Genomic DNA, 16325 nt, shown 5'->3' on the forward strand with positions numbered 1-16325 from the left:
TGGATTTAAAGTGTATTCATTCAAATTAGAGGGACAATTTAAATTAAAAAGCTTAGAGCTGCCTCCACCACAGGGGGGCTCTCTCGACCCACCAGCGGACAGGCACCAGTATTGGGAGAGGGGGGCTGGCCGTCAGGGTTCACCGCGGCTCTGGCACAAACCCGGCGACACGGAGGTGGCACGGGCAGGAGCGGACTGGCCGTCTCGGCTTCTCACTTTTTGGATTTTAGAAGGGCATGACATGCCTATATCTGTGTCTCCCCCTCCTTTTACTCCTCCACCTCTTTTCTTTTCGCATGACTATATGTACTTGTCACTTTTCCATGTGTTAGTTGTGTCTTCTGAGCAGTTTGTCAGCTTTTGGACACCTTTGAAGGTGTTTTCTATGTGTTTCTATGTGTTTTTGTTTGCCTGCCATTGGTTTTAACGGTGTTCGAAGGTGTTCGACGAACAGTTCGACGAACAGTTCGGCGAACACACGGGTGTTCGACGAACCGAACCGAACTCGAACACTACGGGGGTGGCTCAACACTAGTCACATACCCTGCATGACTTTAGAGAAAAGCTGGATAGCCTCTTCCAGGTGTACCCCCTCACAGAAGAGCAAAAAGTGAGCATCCTGGTGGCCCAACTAACCGGGGCAGCCAAAAGGGAAGTAAAATCCTGGCCACCTGGGAGGAAGACTGTCGCAGGGATACTAACCCGGCTGAAGGACACCTTTGATACCCGCACCTCAGCCGAGATTAAGCTTAGATTCTACGGGTGCAAGCAGCGAGCGCATGAGAGTATAAGGGACTATGCACTAAACCTACAAGAGGCCCTGAGGGCCATTAAGCAGACCGACCCTGATGGAGTGGGAAACGAGGACAGGCTGTTGACCGAACAGTTTATAGAGGGACTGTATTGTAATACCCACCGAACCCAGTTGCGGGCAATGGCCTTACAGGATCCCCATCTGGGCTTTGCACAGTTCAAGGACAGAGCCATCCGGGTGCTCCGAGAACCGGCACCGGGTGGCGTTGTGACCCACAGGCGCCCTGCTATCACTTACCACCAGGAGGCGGCGCCCTTGTCGGCAGGGCCTGTGGGAGCTGATGCGCAGGCTTTGGACAATGACCCGGCTCCAGACCTACACCATCAGGTCCAAGAGCTAGCTAAGAGCGTTGCTGCGCTAACCCGAACTGTGCAGTCTTTACAGGCTTCCACCCCAGGGAAGATCCAGCTGGCATCCGGACCGGAGGACATCCCGTGGCGTCGACCAAGGAGGACCCCACCGGCCAGAGGAAGACCCAGTGACCGATACAGCGAGGACGGACGACCCATCTGCCGCCGCTGCAATCAACCCGGACATATGGCAAGGTACTGTTCTTTAAACGGGCACAACCTGGGGTAGAGGGCCAACCCCCAGGAAAAAGATCACCCATCGAACTGGCGCGACAGATATGTGGGAGGACGTCCAGTCTTGCCTGTGGTACTGGATGGCATTCCCATGAGTGCCCCACTGGACACCGGGTCACAGGTCACCACCATCCCGTACGTGCTCTTTAAGCATTACTGGAATGACTCGGATATTACCCGCTACCCTGACGACGACTTGAGTATCATCGCCAGCAATGGCCAGCCCGTGCCACAGATCGGATTTAAAGAGGTGACCATCAAAATCGGTAGAGTCGAACTGGCAGCACAGGGACTGATCATTGTAGATATTGACAAACATGAGAGTCACCCAAAAATAACTCTAGGAACTAATGTAATTGAAAATTGTCTTGCAGAGGTGATTTTCCTTTTACAGCAGGTTGCCAAGAACGCCAGCTCCGGCGAGCAGCGGGTGCTCCAGAAAGAGATCCGGGCACTGATGCGACGGCAACAGGTGGAACTCTCCGGCGGTGAGATTGGTAGCGTAAGAATGTGTGACCCTTTTCCTATTGCCATGACCCCAAAAAGTGAAATGATGATTTGGTGCCGGGCAGCTATTGGTCTGAGAGGTAGAGATTACCAGGCAATGGTAGAACCAGTTTACTCGGACAGTAGGCCCACCATTTTGACAGCACGGGGGGTGGTTGATGTACGCCATGGGAGGGTGCCCGTTCGCATAATAAATATCGGGGAGAGGGAAGTGTACCTGCCCCGGTATGCCACGCTAGCCAAATTATATACCATTAACCAAAATTCTATACAATCTGTGGAACCCTTGCCTCCATCTCACCCGGAGGAAGGTAACGGCTCTAAGAAAAACATGGAGGACTGGTGTCAGCAACTACATCTGGGTACTGACTCCACTCCCGCACACCAGAAACAAGGAGTCTATCGGGTGGTTCAGGAGTACGAGAGAGTGTTCAGTAAACACCCGTTAGACTTCGGGCGAGTCAAGGGGGTAGAACACCACATCCCCACGGGAGACCATCCTCCTATAAAAGAGAGGTATCGACCCGTACCCCCTGCCCACTACCAACACGCCAAGGGGATGCTTAGAGACATGAAGGAGGCTGGGGTGATCAGGGATAGCTGTAGCCCCTGGGCAGCTCCACTAGTCTTAGTCAGAAAAAAAGACAACACCATGAGGATGTGTGTAGATTACCGGAAAATCAACCGTATCACACACAAGGATGCGTACCCCTTGCCAAGGATAGAGGAGTCATTGGCTGCTTTAAGATCTGCTAACTTCTTCTCTACCTTGGATCTCACTAGCGGGTACTGGCAGGTTCCTGTAGCAGAGGCGGACCGGGAGAAGACCGCATTCACCACCCCGATGGGACTTAGCGAGTAGAGATGAGCGTTGTTCTACTCGAACTGTTCACCAATCTCAAATTCGAGCTGTTTTGGGCGGTGTTCGAGCCGGTCGGCGAACACGAACAATTTGAGAAAAATTCGGCTGTTCGAGGTTATGTTCGATAACTGTTCGTGCACCAAAATCATAACTGGATTTTTTCTCAGTAATGATGAAAATTAATGTTAATACGCAGTTTGAGTGTACAGCGGGGCGGGGGGAGGGGCAGGGGATGGATCTCTGCAGGAACAATGAAGATCTCCATTTTTTTTTCTCTTTCCCGCATTTGCAGTGGGGAGGTGCAATCTGTCAGCCTATCAGCAGCGCACACACGGAGCGAAGTGCTTTTTTTCACACAAGCAAGGGCATGTGTGATTGGCAGTGTATGTCACATGTCCTTGCCCTATAAGACCAAGCCATTTTCCCCGTCGCCACCATTTTCTCACTGCTGCAGCTGCGTGTTAGACGGCACCGCTGTTGCTGTGTGCGCTATACCTTGTTAATTTCAAGCCAATTTTCGCACAAATATACAGATAGCTTGGGAGTAGGGAATAGTTGTGATTGCAGTCCTTTTAAGGACTAGGTTACAGCATTTCCTACGACTTTTATCAGGCAGGTCTGTGCTCTTAAATAGATAGATTGTGGGAGTAAAGACTAATTGTAATTGGAGTCCTTTTCAGGACTAGGTTACATCAGTTCCTATCAGTTTTTGCCAGGCAGGTTTGTGCCAGTGCTGTGCAAGTTTTTTTCACAGCATTTGGCTGAATCTAGCAAAGCTAATCCTTTTTGGCCTATTGCAGAGTGTGTTAGTCAGTGGAGTAGCCTATCTGTGTTGCAAGATATACCACCTGTGTATAGAATACCAATTTTTTTACTGCACCTAGTGAAGTAAAATCTTTTGGGCATAGCATCATTCTATTAGTCCATCTATACTGACCTCCATCAGGTTGCAAACTGAATATAATTTTTTTCTGCATCTAGCTCTGAAAAAATATTTGGGCTTCTAGCAGTGTGTGGGACTTGGTCTATTAGTCCATCTATACTGACCTCCATCAGGTTGCAAATTAAAAATAATTTTTTTCTTCATTTAGCTCTGAAAAAATATTTGGGCTTCTAGCAGTGTGTGGGACTTGTTCTATTAGTCCTTCTATACTGACCTCCAGCAGGTTGCAAATTGAATATAATTTTTTTCTGCATCTAGCTCTGAAAAAATATTTGGGCTTCTAGCGGTGTGTGGGACTTGGTCTATTAGTCCATCTATACTGACCTCCATCAGGTTGCAAATTAAAAATAATTTTTTTCTGCATCTAGCTCTGAAAAAATATTTGGGCTTCTAGCAGTGTGTGGGACTTGGTCTATTAGTCCATCTATACTGACCTCCATCAGGTTGCAAATTAAAAATAATTTTTTTCTTCATTTATCTCTGAAAAAATATTTGGGCTTCTAGCAGCGTGTGGGACTTGTTCTATTAGTCCATCTATACTGACCTCCATCAGGTTGCAAATTAAAAATAATTTTTTTCTGCATCTAGCTCTGAAAAAATATTTGGGCTTCTAGCAGTGTGTGGGACTTGGTCTATTAGTCCATCTATACTGACCTCCATCAGGTTGCAAATTAAAAATAATTTTTTTCTGCATCTAGCTCTGAAAAAATATTTGGGCTTCTAGCAGTGTGTGGGACTTGGTCTATTAGTCCATCTATACTGACCTCCATCAGGTTGCAAATTGAATAAAAAAATTTTCTGCATCTAGCTCTGAAAAAATATTTGGGCTTCTAGCGGTGTGTGGGACTTGGTCTATTAGTCCATCTATACTGACCTCCATCAGGTTGCAAATTAAAAATAATTTTTTTCTGCATCTAGCTCTGAAAAAATATTTGGGCTTCTAGCAGTGTGTGGGACTTGGTCTATTAGTCCATCTATACTGACCTCCATCAGGTTGCAAATTAAAAATAATTTTTTTCTTCATTTAGCTCTGAAAAAATATTTGGGCTTCTAGCAGTGTGTGGGACTTGTTCTATTAGTCCTTCTATACTGACGTCCAGCAGGTTGCAAATTGAATATAATTTTTTTCTGCATCTAGCTCTGAAAAAATATTTGGGCTTCTAGCGGTGTGTGGGACTTGGTCTATTAGTCCATCTATACTGACCTCCATCAGGTTGCAAATTAAAAATAATTTTTTTCTGCATCTAGCTCTGAAAAAATATTTGGGCTTCTAGCAGTGTGTGGGACTTGGTCTATTAGTCCATCTATACTGACCTCCATCAGGTTGCAAATTAAAAATAATTTTTTTCTGCATCTAGCTCTGAAAAAATATTTGGGCTTCTAGCAGTGTGTGGGACTTGGTCTATTAGTCCATCTATACTGACCTCCATCAGGTTGCAAATTAAAAATAATTTTTTTCTTCATTTAGCTCTGAAAAAATATTTGGGCTTCTAGCAGTGTGTGGAACTTGTTCTATTAGTCCTTCTATACTGACCTCCAGCAGGTTGCAAATTGAATATAATTTTTTTCTGCATCTAGCTCTGAAAAAATATTTGGGCTTCTAGCGGTGTGTGGGACTTGGTCTATTAGTCCATCTATACTGACCTCCATCAGGTTGCAAATTAAAAATAATTTTTTTCTGCATCTAGCTCTGAAAAAATATTTGGGCTTCTAGCAGTGTGTGGGACTTGGTCTATTAGTCCATCTATACTGACCTCCATCAGGTTGCAAATTAAAAATAATTTTTTTCTTCATTTATCTCTGAAAAAATATTTGAGCTTCTAGCAGCGTGTGGGACTTGTTCTATTAGTCCATCTATACTGACCTCCATCAGGTTGCAAATTAAAAATAATTTTTTTCTGCATCTAGCTCTGAAAAAATATTTGGGCTTCTAGCAGTGTGTGGGACTTGGTCTATTAGTCCATCTATACTGACCTCCATCAGGTTGCAAATTAAAAATAATTTTTTTCTGCATCTAGCTCTGAAAAAATATTTGGGCTTCTAGCAGTGTGTGGGACTTAGTCTATTAGTCCATCTATACTGACCTCCATCAGGTTGCAAATTGAATAAAAAAATTTTCTGCATCTAGCTCTGAAAAAATATTTGGGCTTCTAGCGGTGTGTGGGACTTGGTCTATTAGTCCATCTATACTGACCTCCATCAGGTTGCAAATTAAAAATAATTTTTTTCTGCATCTAGCTCTGAAAAAATATTTGGGCTTCTAGCAGTGTGTGGGACTTGGTCTATTAGTCCATCTATACTGACCTCCATCAGGTTGCAAATTAAAAATAATTTTTTTCTTCATTTAGCTCTGAAAAAATATTTGGGCTTCTAGCAGTGTGTGGGACTTGTTCTATTAGTCCTTCTATACTGACGTCCAGCAGGTTGCAAATTGAATATAATTTTTTTCTGCATCTAGCTCTGAAAAAATATTTGGGCTTCTAGCGGTGTGTGGGACTTGGTCTATTAGTCCATCTATACTGACCTCCATCAGGTTGCAAATTAAAAATAATTTTTTTCTTCATTTATCTCTGAAAAAATATTTGGGCTTCTAGCAGCGTGTGGGACTTGTTCTATTAGTCCATCTATACTGACCTCCATCAAGTTGCAAATTAAAAATATTTTTTTTCTGCATCTAGCTCTGAAAAAAATATTTGGGCTTCTAGCAGCGTGTGGGACTTGTTCTATTAGTCCATCTATACTAACCTCCATCAAGTTGCAAATTAAAAATATTTTTTTTCTGCATCTAGCTCTGAAAAAAATATTTGGGCTTCTAGCAGTGTGTGGGACTTGGTCTATTAGTCCATCTATACTGACCTCCATCAGGTTGCAAATTAAAAATAATTTTTTTCTGCATCTAGCTCTGAAAAAATATTTGGGCTTCTAGCAGTGTGTGGGACTTGGTCTATTAGTCCATCTATACTGACCTCCATCAGGTTGCAAATTAAAAATAATTTTTTTCTTCATTTAGCTCTGAAAAAATATTTGGGCTTCTAGCAGTGTGTGGGACTTGTTCTATTAGTCCTTCTATACTGACGTCCAGCAGGTTGCAAATTGAATATAATTTTTTTCTGCATCTAGCTCTGAAAAAATATTTGGGCTTCTAGCGGTGTGTGGGACTTGGTCTATTAGTCCATCTATACTGACCTCCATCAGGTTGCAAATTAAAAATAATTTTTTTCTTCATTTATCTCTGAAAAAATATTTGGGCTTCTAGCAGCGTGTGGGACTTGTTCTATTAGTCCATCTATACTGACCTCCATCAAGTTGCAAATTAAAAATATTTTTTTTCTGCATCTAGCTCTGAAAAAAATATTTGGGCTTCTAGCAGTGTGTGGGACTTGGTCTATTAGTCCATCTATACTGACCTCCATCAGGTTGCAAATTAAAAATAATTTTTTTCTGCATCTAGCTCTGAAAAAATATTTGGGCTTCTAGCACTGTGTGGGACTTGGTCTATTAGTCCATCTATACTGACCTCCATCAGGTTGCAAATTGAATAAAAAAAATTTCTGCATCTAGCTCTGAAAAAATATTTGGGCTTCTAGCGGTGTGTGGGACTTGGTCTATTAGTCCATCTATACTGACCTCCATCAGGTTGCAAATTAAAAATAATTTTTTTCTGCATCTAGCTCTGAAAAAATATTTGGGCTTCTAGCAGTGTGTGGGACTTGGTCTATTAGTCCTTCTATACTGACCTCCATCAGGTTGCAAATTAAAAATAATTTTTTTCTTCATTTAGCTCTGAAAAAATATTTGGGCTTCTAGCAGTGTGTGGGACTTGTTCTATTAGTCCTTCTATACTGACGTCCAGCAGGTTGCAAATTGAATATAATTTTTTTCTGCATCTAGCTCTGAAAAAATATTTGGGCTTCTAGCGGTGTGTGGGACTTGGTCTATTAGTCCATCTATACTGACCTCCATCAGGTTGCAAATTAAAAATAATTTTTTTCTGCATCTAGCTCTGAAAAAATATTTGGGCTTCTAGCGGTGTGTGGGACTTGGTCTATTAGTCCATCTATACTGACCTCCATCAGGTTGCAAATTAAAAATAATTTTTTTCTGCATCTAGCTCTGAAAAAATATTTGGGCTTCTAGCAGTGTGTGGGACGTGGTCTATTAGTCCATCTATACTGACCTCCATCAGGTTGCAAATTAAAAATAATTTTTTTCTTCATTTAGCTCTGAAAAAATATTTGGGCTTCTAGCAGTGTGTGGGACTTGTTCTATTAGTCCTTCTATACTGACGTCCAGCAGGTTGCAAATTGAATATAATTTTTTTCTGCATCTAGCTCTGAAAAAATATTTGGGCTTCTAGCGGTGTGTGGGACTTGGTCTATTAGTCCATCTATACTGACCTCCATCAGGTTGCAAATTAAAAATAATTTTTTTCTGCATCTAGCTCTGAAAAAATATTTGGGCTTCTAGCAGTGTGTGGGACTTGGTCTATTAGTCCATCTATACTGACCTCCATCAGGTTGCAAATTAAAAATAATTTTTTTCTGCATCTAGCTCTGAAAAAATATTTGGGCTTCTAGCAGTGTGTGGGACTTGGTCTATTAGTCCATCTATACTGACCTCCATCAGGTTGCAAATTAAAAATAATTTTTTTCTGCATCTAGCTCTGAAAAATATTTGGGCTTCTAGCGGTGTGTGGGACTTGGTCTATTAGTCCATCTATACTGACCTCCATCAGGTTGCAAATTAAAAATAATTTTTTTCTGCATCTAGCTCTGAAAAAATATTTGGGCTTCTAGCAGTGTGTGGGACTTGGTCTATTAGTCCATCTATACTGACCTCCATCAGGTTGCAAATTGAATAAAAAAATTTTCTGCATCTAGCTCTGAAAAAATATTTGGTCTTCTAGCGGTGTGTGGGACTTGGTCTATTAGTCGATCTATACTGACCTCCATCAGGTTGCAAATTAAAAATAATTTTTTTCTGCATGTAACCCAGCCAATAGTTTTGGCCTAATACCACAGTTTGGCCACTCAGCTCTGCTCGGTTACCATCCATTGTTTTTTTGTGCAAACAACTCCAGAGTTGTGAATTAGTTAACCACCAAAATGAGTGGAAAAAGGCCTGCTGCTGGTGGAAAGGGGAATAGGTGTGTTGGGAAGGGGAAAAAAGGTTGTGTCCGTGGGGTAGGTGCAGAAGAAAGACCATCTTCCAGCCAAACTAAAATGTCTACTTCTTTTAGCGGACAATGTGATAAGATCCCTTTCTTACGGCCACGCCAATCGCTACAAATTCCAGATGAGGCACAAAAACAGCAGGTGCTTCAACGGATATCAAGTGCTCCTTTAAGTGGGCTCTCCTCCACATCAACTTCAACATCACAAATACTCCAGTCCTCAAAGGTGTCACCCAAATCGCACTTGCTTCCTCACAGCTCCCAAATCTCCAGCTGCCCGTCTGAGTATGAGGTAGAACAGATGGTTGAGTCTGCAGAGCTGTTTACTCATACTATAGCCTGGGAATCAGAGGTCGACTCCAGCGCTTCTGTGAATCCAGACGAGGAAATGATCTGCACTGATGCCCAGAATCTTTATGAGTCGGATCCAGGACCAGACGCAGAAGGTTCTGACCATAATGTAGACCCTCATTCCCAAACTGTAACTCCTGTTGGTGGAGACAATGAGGAAGACGATGATAAGACTCAAATACCTGATTGGAGCGACAACTTTAGTTTTTTGTCAGGGCAGGAACAGGTTGGCTCTGAGGACGACGGGTGTGATAACGCACAGGGTGATGATGATGAGGTCGGAGATCCCACTTACTGTCAACCCACAGTCAGCCAAGAGATGAGGTCAGCAAAGGAGGTGGAGGAAGATGCTAGTGACGACGAGGTCAGGTTGCGCCTTCCTGGACAGAGACGTAGTACTGGAAGCACGTCAACAACTGCATCCTCAAACACAACTCTGCCTCTCACCACAAGTCGTGGTGGCTCTTCAGGTCGCATGGGTGCTAAGCCTTGCATAGCCTGGGCATTTTTTCAGATCGATAAAGATGACCCAACTCGTGTTATCTGTAACATTTGTCAGCAAAAGCTAAGTAGAGGCCAAAAAATACATAGTTTGAGTACTTCATGCATGAACCGGCACATGGACATGAAGCATAAGTTGCAGTGGGAAGCTCAGTGTGCTACAATGCGGTCTAGCCGGCCGGGCCAACCACCGTCTGCCATATCTTGTGCATCCGCGGCCTCTTCATCCTCTGTGACTGGGGGGACAGCAGTCACACCTGTTTTGGGGCGCAGACCTGCCTCCTCTTTACCCGCAACAGCCAGCGTGATTGGCAGGTCATCATTTTCTTTGGAGGTGGTAACACCAGCTGGTCTTGAGCGCTGTCCGACATCGATAGCACCACCTTTGGATCAAGGCAACCTAACATGTCCGCCTGCATCTTCCTCACAGACCGGCAGTTTGCCGGGGACACCCTTATCAACCCCGTCTAAGCACAATAGCCAGCCCTCGGTCCCTCAGATGTGGACAAGTAAAAGACCATTTCCTCCTAGCCATGAGAAAGCTAAGAGGTTGAATTTCACCATCTGCAAGCTCTTGGCTACAGAAATGCTGCCTTTCCGCCTGGTGGACACAGAGGATTTTCGAGACCTTATGTCCGTCGCAGTGCCCCAGTACCAGATGCCCAGTCGGCACTACTTCTCAAAGAAAGGTGTGCCTGCGCTCCACCAGCATGTCGCACACAACATCACCGCTTCTTTGAGAAACTCTGTGTGTGACAGGGTGCATTTCACCACAGACACTTGGACGAGTAGGCATGGACAGGGGCGTTACATGTCGCTGACTGGGCACTGGGTAACTATGGTGACAGCAGGACAAGGGGCTGCTGTCCAAGTCTTGCCGTCCCCACGAGTTGTGCGTCAATCCTCTTTATGTCATTTTTCCTCCACTGCTTCTGCCTCCTCAACCTCCTCTCGGTCTTCCACCTGCACCCAAAGCCTGTCTGGTCATGCCACAAGCTTTCTAACTGCGCAGAAGGGATCCTGCACACCTCCTTACTATGCTGGCAGTAGGGCTCAACGTCATCAGGCGGTTTTTACATTGAAATGTCTGGGAAATGTGAGTCACACAGCTGAGGAGTTGAGGTCAGCTCTGGAGAACCAATTTCATGAATGGTTGTCTCCACTGGACCTGAAACCAGGGAAGGCCGTGTGCGACAATGCTGCAAACCTGGGTGCGGCCCTTCGCCGGGGCAATGTCACACACGTGCCTTGTATGGCTCACGTGTTGAACCTGGTTGTCCAGCAATTTTTAGCCCACTATCCCAGACTAGATGGCCTTCTGCAGAGGGCACGGTCGCTGTGTGCTCACTTCCGCCGTTCGCATCCCGCAGCTCAGCGACTTACATCTCTACAGAAGTCGTTGGGCCTGCCACTTCACCGGCTAAAATGCGATGTGCCTACCCGGTGGAATTCAACTCTGCACATGTTGCAGCGACTGTGGCAGCACCGACAAGCCCTGGTGCAATACGTTCTGACGTATAGCCTGGGCCAACGAGATTCAGAGGTGGGGCAAATCACGCTGGAGGAGTGGTCTCAGATCAGGGACCTATGCACCCTTCTGCACAGTTTTGAAATGGCGACGAAGATGTTTAGTGCTGACGATGCCATTATCAGCATGACTATTCCGGTGATTTACATGCTGGAGCACATGTTAAACAGAATTCGGAGTCAGGTGGTGGCACAAGAGGAGGTGGAGGAAGTAGAGGAGGAGGAGTTGTATGCGGAAGGGCTAACATCTGCAAGGTCCAGACGGTCGGCAGCACCAGGGCGGCAGGCATGTGAGGGTGGGGGAGATGATTTTACCAGGGCGCATGGTAGCAGCCAAACTAGTGAGGAAGGTGCAGGAGCCCAGGAAGAAGTGGAGGACGAACTGATGGAAGACTCATCAGATGAGGGAGACCTTGATCACATTTCTGTTGTGCGAGGTTGGGGGGAGAGGACAGAGGAAGGAAGCATGATTGTTACCTCGCCACCAACACAACAGGGACTTGGTGCTCCTGGATGCGCAACACACATGAGTGCCTTCTTGCTGCACTACCTGCAACATGACCCTCGAATTGTGAGAATTAGAAATAATCCTGACTACTGGGTTGCCACACTGTTAGATCCCCGGTACAAAAGTAAATTTGCAGAAATTATTCCTGCCATAGAAAGGGATGCACGCATGCAGGAGTATCAGCAGAGACTGTTGCAGAATCTTACATGTGCTTTTCCACAAAATACCAGTGGTGCACATAGTGAATCTCACAGTTCCAACTTGCCAACCGTGGTCTGTATGGAATTGTTCAATAAAGGGCCCAAAATTAAGATAACATAGATGGGAGAGGTCTCTATGAATAGGAATTCCTAAGTATTTGATACCCTGTGAGGGCCAGGCAAAGGGAAAGTTGGACTGGATGGAATCCTATATGGATTTAGGGAGGGAGACATCGAGGGCCTCAGACTTCGCTGCATTGATTTTAAAATTTTACCATGTAACAAAGTGATCTATTTCAGCCATAACAGCAGGGATGGATATATGTGATTGAGTGATATATACTAGGACATCATCAGCAAATAGAGAGCACTTGTACTCGGTGCCTCCCACCTCAATCCACCTAATATTGGGGTTATGGCGAATTGATGAGAGCAGGTGCTCCGTCACTAGGATGTATAAGAGAGGGGACAGAGGACATCCCTGCCTTGTCCCATTGGTGATTGTGAAAGGTGATGAAAATGTTCTGACGCACCCCCTGGGCCTTGGGACACCCGGAGCCGGACCCTTTTTGGTGGATGCTGGTGGTTGTAGTCTTCGTGGCGGCGATCCGGTTCCGTGGCTCAGGGCGGTCAAACCAGTGGCGGAACTATTTATGTGGTTTTGATGTTTAAATGTCCGACTACGCCACCCGTGGATTGCGGTCAGAGTGAACCGCCGCTACAGGGCAGACCGCTAAGGCTGGTGTTGTGGGTGCAGCAGAGCGTAGCATAACTCCCCACGGGAGGAGTATAGCCTCAGGGCAGTGTATGCGGAGGATGGGGGTGATGGTGCAGGGCAGCAGCAGTAACGACACGGAGTCAGTGATGCAGTTCAGGGCCTTTACTCACAGTTCTTATTATCCAGACCACGTCTGCAGGTAACGGCTGCCCACGTCGTACTGTGCTCACCAGGTGAGGGGCTCAGACAACTCCCAGATAACTTTGGAGCGCTTCACAGGACCCCCTTTGTGTGTCCTTTGTCTGGCCTTTCTTACCAACACTTCTGTCCGGCTGCCTCGGGCCTCCTCTTGGTAAACTTGGCGCCAGTTTCCCTGACCCTATGTGGTGCCTTCCTAGCGGGTGGAGCAAGGGGCTGCGCCACATAAAATGTCAGAGCCTCCGGTTTCTAGCTGAGGGTCGTTTCCTGCCTCCACTAGTTCGGGGACCGGTCTCCCCCTTTGGCCTGACCCCTCCACGCAGGTGGATTCGAGCGTGCGGTGGCGACTCGCCCGTCCGCACCCCTGGGATCCCTTCATTCCTCGTTCCTGGAGCCTTCTCCGCTCCTCTTCCTTCCTTCTCCCTCTTGCAGGCCTGGGCCTCTGTTACTAGGCCCGCCTCCGGAGCAGAGCTCATGCAGAGCCCCTGCTCCCTGCCACTTCTGCTCAGACTTCTCTGCACTGAACTAAGATGGTGCCCACCTTTTAAACTCCCTTCTCAATGCACCCAGGAACTGCTTCCTCCCTGCTCCTGCACTGCAGGGTTCCCCTTCCTCAGTGTTCCCTCCCCCCACTCCAGCCAGGGACAGGGACTGTCGTGCCCATCTCAGGGGCATATTGGTCGCCCTGCCCCACGGCAATGTGGTGTAATGCATGCAGGTGTCGGGTCCTGATCCACACTCCATCCTTATCTGAGAGTGAGATATCACACCTCTGGGTGAGGTGCAATACGTCTGTAGCAACCGAGCCCTCGGTGCTACAGTTCCATTTATCTTCAGCCTAGGTGACGTATTGTGATACAGGGCCGTGATTTTGGCTATAAAAGGGTCCCCTAGACCCCTACCCCAAGCTTTTTAAGAGAATCATATATGGCGTGCCAGGAGACTCTATGGAATGCTTTCTCAGCATCCAACGAGAGTATCTACTTACAAATTTTTAACTGCATCTAGCCCAGGAAATACTTTGTGCCTAGTAGCAGTGTCTGCTAGTCAGCGGATTATCCCGGCTGTTAAGCAAGCTACACCACCTGTAGTTTGGACACTTAATTTTTTCAAAGAAAATGCTTCGGAACCACGGGATACTTAGTGAAGAGCATCAGGAGGCACCCCAAGGCATAGGGGCTGGGACTGGCACTAGGATGCCTTGCGGTGGACAGCCGAGCTCGATCCTTATAAAAGCTTTTTAACTGCAGCAGCTTTAGTGGACACTACTGGAGCTGGAATTACGCGGCTGCTGGCATGAGACTTGCCCTCCAATAGATCCTTGTAAATGTATTTAAAGTGTATTCATTCAAATTAGAGGGACAATTTAAATTAAAAAGCTTAGAGCTGCCTCTCGACCCACCAGCGGACAGGCACCAGTATTGGGAGAGGGGGGCTGGCCGTCAGGGTTCACCGCGGCTCTGGCACAAACCCGGCGACACGGAGGTGGCACGGGCAGGAGCGGACTGGCCGTCTCGGCTTCTCACTTTTTGGATTTTAGAAGGGCATGACATGCCTATATCTGTGTCTCCCCCTCCTTTTACTCCTCCACCTCTTTTCTTTTCGCATGACTATATGTACTTGTCACTTTTCCATGTGTTAGTTGTGTCTTCTGAGCAGTTTGTCAGCTTTTGGACACCTTTGAAGGTGTTTTCTATGTGTTTCTATGTGTTTTTGTTTGCCTGCCATTGGTTTTAACGGTGTTCGAAGGTGTTCGACGAACAGTTCGACGAACAGTTCGGCGAACACACGGGTGTTCGACGAACCGAACCGAACTCGAACACTACGGGGGTGGCTCAACACTATTAGCGAGTTCACCTGCATGCCGTTCGGACTCTGCAACGCACCAGGAACCTTCCAACGACTAATGGAGTGTTGTCTGGGCCACAGAAACTTCGAGACGGTCCTGTTGTACCTGGACGATGTCATCGTATATTCCAAGACGTATGAGGACCACCTGAAACACCTGGCGGAAGTGTTCGAGGCTCTGGCGAGTTACGGCCTAAAGGTGAAACCCTCCAAGTGTCACCTCCTGAAACCAAAGGTGCAGTACCTGGGACACGTGGTGAGCGCTGACGGAGTGGCTCCCGACCCTGATAAGATCACCGCAATTAAGGAATGGCCAAGCCCCTCCAGCGTAAAAGAAGTGCGGCAGTTCCTCGGGTTGGTAGGCTACTACCGAAGGTTTATTCCCGGTTTCACCAAAAAGGCAGCACCTATGCAGGACCTCCTGATAGGCCAGTCCCGGAAGGCCAAGAACCAGAAGCCGCCCTTCAAATGGGAGGAGCTGGAAGAAGAGTCCTTCCGCCAGCTGAAGATGGCCCTCACGGGGGACGAAATCCTGGCGTACCCGGATTATAGCCAGCCCTTTATCCTCTACACCGACGCCAGTAACATCGGGCTAGGAGCCGTACTGTCCCAGATCCAGCAGGGGAAGGAACGAGTAATCGCCTACGCCAGCCGAAAACTGCGACCCACCGAAAGGAACCCCGAGAATTACAGCTCATTTAAGCTAGAGTTCCTGGCCGTAGTATGGGCAGTCACCGAGCGCTTTAAGCATTACCTCGCTTCTTCCCGGTTCACCGTGTACACGGATAACAACCCGTTGACACACCTGGACACGGCAAGACTCGGTGCCCTGGAGCAGAGGTGGATGGCCCGTCTGTCCAACTACGAGTTCACAATCAAATACCGGGCCGGACGCTCCAATACCAACGCGGATGCCCTGTCCAGGATGCCCAACCTGCCGGACGAAGGAGGAGATCCGGAGGGACTGGAAGAAGTTGAACTCCCTGCGTTCCACCGTCATGGGACTATCCAGTATTCCCATCGGGTAAGGAGTAAGCAGGCTGTTACGTTGAACCCCTTACCTCACTACAACTGGGCGGAAACGCAAGACAGCGACCCTGCCGTCCGACTGGTGAAGGAGATGCTGACTCGCCCGGAGGCTTGCCTTGAACCAGACGCTCCGGAGGAAGCCAAACAACTATGGGCAGAGAAGAGTCGACTGTTCCTTTACAAGGGGAAGTTGTGCCGCAGAATGGTTAACTCCCGGACGCATGAACTACTCTGGCAAGTAGTGGTGCCACGGAGGGACGCAGCCATGGTGATGGAGGCATACCACGACGGAGCTGGACACTTCGGGTAGAAGAAGCTGGAGTTCCTGCTGCACGAGCGATTCCACTGGGTAGGCATGAGGGGAACCATTGAGAAGTGGTGCAGAGACTGTGGCCCGTGCAACCTGAGAAGGAAGGACCGCGCCAGCCAGAAGACTCCCCTGCAGTCCATCGTCACCCGGCAACCGTTGGAACTGGTAGCCTTGGATCATGTAAAACTGACCCCAAGCAGAAGTGGCTACGTCTACGCGTTAACCATCGTGGATCATTACTCCCGGTTTCTG

Source organism: Phyllobates terribilis, unplaced genomic scaffold (assembly GCF_046119375.1).
Source record: "Phyllobates terribilis strain yellow unplaced genomic scaffold, ASM4611937v1 Scaffold_1__5_contigs__length_1240528914, whole genome shotgun sequence".
In the NCBI taxonomy this organism is placed as follows: domain Eukaryota; kingdom Metazoa; phylum Chordata; class Amphibia; order Anura; family Dendrobatidae; genus Phyllobates; species Phyllobates terribilis.